Here is a 7,234-nt window from a genome sequence, read left to right as displayed (position 1 = left end):
TTGGGGATTCCCAGGTATATTTGGGGTTCCCAGGTGTGTTTTGGGATGGGGAGGGGGGGGGATCCCACGTATATTTTGGGGTGCCCCAGGTTGTTCTGGGCTCTCAGGTGTATTATGGGATGTACCTGGATGGCTCCCACGGTGGATTTGAACACGGGGTTCCCAAATCTCACCCCCCTCCAGTGCCGGGGGGGTCGGGGGTGCAGGAGGTTCCTCCCATATTTTTCCAGGATGCTCAGGGCTGTCCGGAGCCCCCCGAGACCCCGAGGGGGCCCCCCAAAATCCTGGGGGGGCAAAGGAGGGGGTCAGAGGGCTCCCTGAAATCTGGGGAGCCCCCAAATCCCCCAAAATAACCCCAGAAATCACTCCAGAATCACCTAAACCCACACGAAATGACCCCAAAGTCACCCCAAAATTGTTCTGACCCCCCCCCACCGAATCCTGGGGGTGAAAGGGAGTGGCAAAGGCACCCCCCGAAATTTGGGGAGCCCCAAAATCACACAATAAACACCCCAAACTCACCCCAAATGACCCCCAAGCCCCAATTTGGAGGGGGATAAAGGATCAGGGGCCCCCCCAAAACCTGAGACACCCCCAGACCCCCACACCAGAATTCCCAAAAATCCCCCTCAAATTCACCCCAAATCACCTCAAAACCCCGATTTTAGGGCCCACCCTAATTTTAGGGGTGATGGGGGGCGTGGGGTTTCCCTCAAAACCTGGGACACCCAAAAACCCCAACAAACCTCCACAAAATCACCCCCCAAAATCACCCCAAATCCCCACAAAATCACCCAAAATTACTCCAAAATCAACCCAAATCACCCCAAAGTCCCCCCATAAACTCCCTATTCTGGTGCCCCCCAAATTTTGGAGGCTGATAGAGCAGTCAGGGGAGTCCCCCAAAACCTGGGACATCCCAAAATTCCCTTTAACTTCACCCAAATCCCCCCCCCCAAATCACCCAACCCCCATCAACCCCAACTTCTCCCCACCCCAATTTTAGGGGGTCAGGGAATCCCCTGATGTGTTTGGGGGATCACTTCAACCCTCCCCCCAAATCCCCATTAAATCCCCCAGAATGACCCTCTAATTCACCCCCAAACCCTAATTTGGGGATAGGGGTCCCCAAACCCCCCTAAAACCACGCCAAGCCAGTCTAAACCCCTAAAACCCTCTTAAATCCCCCCAACCTCCCCTCCCACCCCCATTTCGGGTTCCCTCCCAAATTCTGGGGTTCCCCTTTTTACCAGTTCCAGGTTGTCCTCAGAGTTTGGCTCCATCCAGGACCTGACACTTTTGGGGGCAGCGGGACCCTCAAAGTTGGGGCCAACTCGGGGGCGAGGGCTCAGTGGGGTCTCGGATCAGGGCGGCCTCCAGGGCCTCGGAGACCCCCCAAATTAGGGGTGGGCTGGAGGGTCAGACATTGCCTGTAAGGGGGCAGAGGGGGTTAGGAGGGGGTTTTGGGGGATTTGGGAGGGTCTTGGAGAGGGTTTGGGAGGGTTTTAATGGGGGCTCGAAGAGACGCCCCAAAATGGGGCCGGTCTGAGGGGGTCTGACATCACCTGGGGGGCAAAAAGGGGGATTTAGGGGGACGTGGGTGGGGATTGAGGGGGGGTTAAGGGGAATTTGGGGGGGCTAAAGGGGAGTTGGGGGAGTAGGGGGATAAAGGAGGGAATCTGGGGTGTTTTAAGGGGTCTCCCGTCAAGGACCCTGCAGAGACCCCACCCTCCCCCAGACTGGTGGTATTTCTGGGGTTTAGAGACGTTTGAGGGGTGCTGGGAAGGTCTGGGGTATAGAGGACACCCCAAAATTCAGGTGAAAGGGAGACTAGGGGGGATTTTCAGGCCCACCGAAAGCGCGGGGGGAGAGGGAGGCCTCTGGATGGCTTGGAGAGTCTTGGGTGGGTTTGGGGGGATTTGGGGAGTGTTAAGAGGAGTTTTGGGGTACCGTAGACCTCTCAAAATTAGGGTAGGAGGGGTCCTGGTGGTCTCTGGGTGGGCTTTGTGAGGTCGGGGGAGGAGCTTTTGGGAGGGTTTTGAGGGGGTTTGGGGAGCTCTGGGGGTACCAGAGACCCCCCCCTCAAAATTGGGGCGAGGAGGGCCCGGGGGGATGTGGGGCTCTTCACGCCCCCCAAAATCTCGGGGGCCTCTGGATGTGTTTGCGGGTTCTGGGGGCCTCTTTGGACCCACCCAAGCCGGGGGGGAATGGGGTGACCCCCAGAGCTACCTCAGGGAGCGGCGGCGGATCCAAAATGGCGGCGGCTCCTGAGGGGGTGTGGGGGGGGGCGCGCTTTGCCCGGTGACGTCACTCCCACACTCTGCCCTCACTAACCATGGCGGGTCGCGCCGTCTCCCTTTGTGCGCACGCGCCAGAGCCATAACCCCGCCCCCCCGCCGTGAGACGCTCTGCTATTGGAGGAAGCGTTTCCCGCCTCATAACGAGGCCACGCCCCGTTGTGGGCTGCCCTCACTCAAAATGGCGGATCGGGTAGTTTTGTTGCTTTTTCTGGCGCTGCGCATGCGCGGGGTGAAGTCACTCTCATTAACCCCCAATTTGCCCTCAAAGGGGCCCCTAATTCTCCCCCACCCCCCAGATCCAAATAAGGTCTGGAAACCCCCAAAGATCCTCCCAAGACGCCCAGTTTAACCCCTGCCCCCCCCCCCCAAAAAGGGACCTTCAGATTCCCCAAAAGATCCTCCCAGGATGCCCAGTTTAACTCCTGCCCTCCCCCAAAAAAAGTGACCTCCAGACTCCCCAAATGGCACCCCAGGACACCCAGATTAAATCCTGCTCCCTCCCCCCCAAAAAGTGAACTTCAGACCCCCCAAAAGATCCTCCCAGGACCCCCAGTTTAACTCCTGGCCACCCAAAAAGTGATCTCCAGACCCCCAAATGGCACTCCAGGACCCCCCTAAATGTGCCCGTGAGCCCCCCGAAGTGCCCCCCCAGGACCCCCAATTTACCCCTCACGGCCCCCCAAAATCTGCCCTCCTGACCCCCAAAGGGCCCTTTAGGACCCCCAAAGTGCTCTCTGGGCCCCAAATTTACCCCTCGGCCCCCCCCATTTGCCCTCCAGGACTCCCCAAAAATGTGGTGAGGGGCGGAGGCAGCGAGAGCCGAGGGAAGGCGGTGCGAGGCAAAAAAAGTCTTTTCGAGCTGCAAATTCCGCGCTTGTGGGGAGAGAGATAAAATCTAAGAGACGGTACAAAGAGTTGCCCGCTAACCAGGAGAGTTCAAACCTCTCAAGTTCAAACTCTTGCTCAGTACCCGAGGTAAAGGAAATCAAAAACTTTTAAATAACACAAAAAAAAAAAAAAAGCATAGCCTGGAGCTCTGTCCTGAACCCCCTCTGATAAATTTGGTTTTTCAAGCGTTCCTGTTCTTTATTAACTCGTGCAAATATTCTCGAGGTGTTATGTTGTCCCAGGAAGGTGTATGATGTCAGCAGAAAGGTAGAATTAGCTGTTTGTAAATCACAGCTGCCTGAGAGACCGAGTTAAAACCAAATATGATTGGTTTAACCCGTGCTATTTGAAAAACAGGATTGGAAAAACGCTCCAGGAAAAAATTCCAAAGAGCAAACCGTGGAACCTACTCTCTGATTGCACTGCAAAGGAATCATCACCGTCAGCTTTTTGCACTGCAAAAGAACCATCTCTAAGCCTTCAGCTTCGAGAAAAGCTGCAAAATTACCCACCATAGCCACTTAAAACTGAACTGTTAATAACAAATTTACAAGGTTTTTATTTAAAATACAGAACGACTGCAAGAAGGGGGCAAACAAGAGGCGAGAATTAACCACACCCCAAACATCGGAGCCAACGTGGACTAACCCCTCACAGAAAACACCGAATTTCAGGCTGTGCTAGCAAACTGTAACAGTGGCTGTTTTGTTTTCTTTTGTGAAACTTCTCTTGGTGTGCCTAATGCAGACGTTCAGAGATTTTTATTCAGAAATAACCCTGTTAAGCCGACAATCCCACGACAGCAGATTGTGCAGGCTGATTCACTCCATATCTGGTGCAATATCCTGTCAGCTCTGCCGAGGTGTGAATTATGGGTAGCTAAATTGGAGAAAACAAATACCTTTTGTACCAGTTTGCAGCTCTTGCAGCGTGTTGCTAAAGCAGGGGCAGAAATGTAAAATTAGATGACGTGCCAATAGAATGACACAACCTTAATTTTTTCTAGGTAGAATTCCTGTGCCCTTTCCAATTAATGTCAAAAGTGGAGATACAGGTAATTCTTCTAATGAGAAAACAGATGTTAGTGCCTTAAAGACTAAATTTCAGTGAGCTGCAAACATGTCCCACCTATTTCAAAGAGAAATAAAACTTTTGTACTATTTTTACATAGAAATAGCGACTTGAGCATTGCAGTTTCAGAAATTGTCACTAGAATAACTATCCCTTATTAACTTTGGTTTATACTGAAGGATGTGATACATTAATGTCCAGCTACAAACAGAAGCTTTGGCTCTTTTACTTTTTGTTTGAGCCTACAGAGACCAGCCATGGGTGTAGAAGGACAAGAACTCACATTTTTACTCGATACACTGATGTTTGAGAAATCCTGGAGATTTTTATTATTCAAACTGTTCTTAAATTCACTGCAATTAATTTCAGGGATTTAAATTGTTGTGGTTTTTTTTTTTCCTTTTTACCCTCCTATATATCCCTTTACTCAAAAAAACCAATTAAGAGTAATTCAGGGGATCTGCTAATTTGATACTCGTCTGAGTTACTGTAATGCTGTGATTGCAACTTCCACCTCCTCTCTTTCCCTTTCCCACTCTTTCCTGGCATCCCATTTGTGTCTCCCTTGCAGTGACCTCACTGAGAAAATCTGTTCAGCCAAATGATGAGGGGTTTTGGCTTGGCTGGACCTGAGCGGTCAGGACTGCGTCATCTCCAGCAGAGGGGCTGAAACACTTGTAGAAAATAAGTGAAAATACTCCCGTTTTCCCACGGGAAAAATGAGAGTAAAACCAAGATGGAGTGGTGTGGGGTAGCACAGAATGTGTAATTTCTGGTGATGTTCCTTGGTCATCTCCTTTGAGTGGTCTGGATGTAACACTGTCTTACTAACTGTGACTTGACTGGAAGTTAAAACCCCAAAACGAAACAGCATCAACAGCAGGTAACAGTCAGAGCAGTGAAACCTAAAATATGAAACAAATTAAGTGCATTTCAGTTAGAAATTGAAAGTAAAACGGGCGTTGCTTTCTTGTGTTCTTTTAGCTCGAATGACATTTCTTGTGTTGTGCTGCGTAAAAACCTCAAATCTCTACAAGATGCAGACGTGCAGGCATCACTCACCAATGTTGCCTCTTTGCCTTCATTAGCTTTTGGTGTTCTGACCAAAACTAACTCGCTCATGGAACAGGTTATTGTCAGAAGAGCGTTTTACACACCAAACATCCCTCTGAAAACAAAAAAGGGGGGGCGAGACTGTGCACGCACATAAAGAGGTGCTAAATCAGAGCTGATCTCATTTAGGTTTGTTGAGCTGTAGCAACGTTATTAATGGGCCAGAGAGACACCAGCGTGGTGGTCAACAGGAGATTCTTTATCGGAGAGGCAGAAGCTTATACAGTGGTTTGAAGTGGTAACAGGTCACGACGTGTGGCCTTCTTGATCAAAGATGTTTTGAGTTGCTGACATCAGTCCAGCAGTTCCCATCAGTTCACACACAAAGTCCCCTCATCACGGTCACTGGAACTCCTCTGACCCGCTGGGAGAGGTCTGGAAACCCAGAGGATCTTCTCCAACAGCCCCTGGAATCCCCGGGAAGTGTCGTCCTTTTGTGTTTCACGGGGGACTCCAACTTGGACCCGAATTGTTTCCGAATCGGTCCCAGCTTTCAGGGTGGGATCGATTTGTACCCAGTCACTGCTGTTTGTTATTCCAGAGCCTCGGTTTCAGGAATATGAACTTTTAATTTTCCCCTCCTCAAAAGTTATTTGTGCTTCCAATTTACTCGAAGTGTCTCTTCCTGGTGGGAGCACGGGACAGTCTGGCTTATATAAAAATTGAGGCATTAACCAACTTTTCCCCAGCTCAGCGCGGCCCCAGCCACGCCAGCCCCGCCGCTCATCAGAACGTGCAGCCCCGAGATCGGCTCTTGTCCCAGCCCGAGCTCCTTTTCCCGGAACGGGCGGGGGAAGGGGCTGGACCAGGGGACAGGCACGACACCCCCCCCGGCGGCGACAGAGCTGCGACAGCCGGGACAGGGATGGGGAACACCCGCAGCATCCTGGCGAGCCCTCTGAAACCCCCCGAAACCCCTCACCGGGGCACGGGATGAGGGATGGGAGGCTCCTGGATACGCCCGTCGTGGACAACGACCCTGGTGAGTGACGGAGACCCCGGGCAGGGACCGGACAGGGGGTTTGGGGTCCCGGTGAGGCTGGGGGGACGCGAGGGGGACAGGTCAGCAGTGGGTGAAGCCACCCCCGCTGTCACTGTCACCGTCGGGTGACACTCGAGGACGGGGCAGGTCTGAGCTCTGGGGGTGGGGAGGGGAGAAGGGGTCACCCCAAGGCCCAGGGGGAGGGAAGGACAGGGGGGACCCCGCGAGGGCAGCACTGAGGGTGTCCCTGGGAGAGGAGGTTGGGTGGGAAGGGACCTCCCAGCCTCCCCCAGAGCCCCCTGCCACGGGCAGGGACACCTTCCCCCAGCCCAGGAGGCTCCGAGCCCCGTCCAACCTCAGCCCAAATCGGCCCCAATCCTTTAGGATTCCTCGAGGGGGGAAAGCAAAGGGGAATTTCTCTTGACAGGGAGCCCCTTCCTCTTGTCCTGGGCCCTCGCCAGGATCACCGGAACCCATCCCATCCATCCCATCCATCCCATCCATCCCAGGGGGGCGTAAGGGCAGGAAGGGGACTACGGGGAGCAAAGGGGGGAGGGGGGGGCGAGTCCTGGTTCTCCTCACCCCTGTCCCGGTTGTCGCATCTCTGCCACTGCCGGCGAGTCCTGCCTTGCCTTGGTTCTGTCCCTGGCCCGGCCCCTTTCCCTCCCATTCCAGGAAAGGGAAAAAACAGGGAAAAACCTGGAGCTGGACGTGGCAGGTGGGAATTACCGGCTGTGGGGAGGGCGGTGAGTCCATCCCCGGCCGGGGCTGGGCGGGACGTGGATGGGTGGGAAAGGGGGATAATGAGAGTCCTGGTGGCAGAGCGGGGGGAGGGATTGCCTGACCCTTAACGAGGGGGGGCGTTTTCTCGACCCTTTAG

This window comes from Myiozetetes cayanensis, unplaced genomic scaffold (assembly GCF_022539395.1).
Source record: "Myiozetetes cayanensis isolate MyiCay16 unplaced genomic scaffold, myiCay2020 scf249, whole genome shotgun sequence".
NCBI lineage: Eukaryota > Metazoa > Chordata > Aves > Passeriformes > Tyrannidae > Myiozetetes > Myiozetetes cayanensis.
This window is presented reverse-complemented; position numbering follows the sequence as displayed.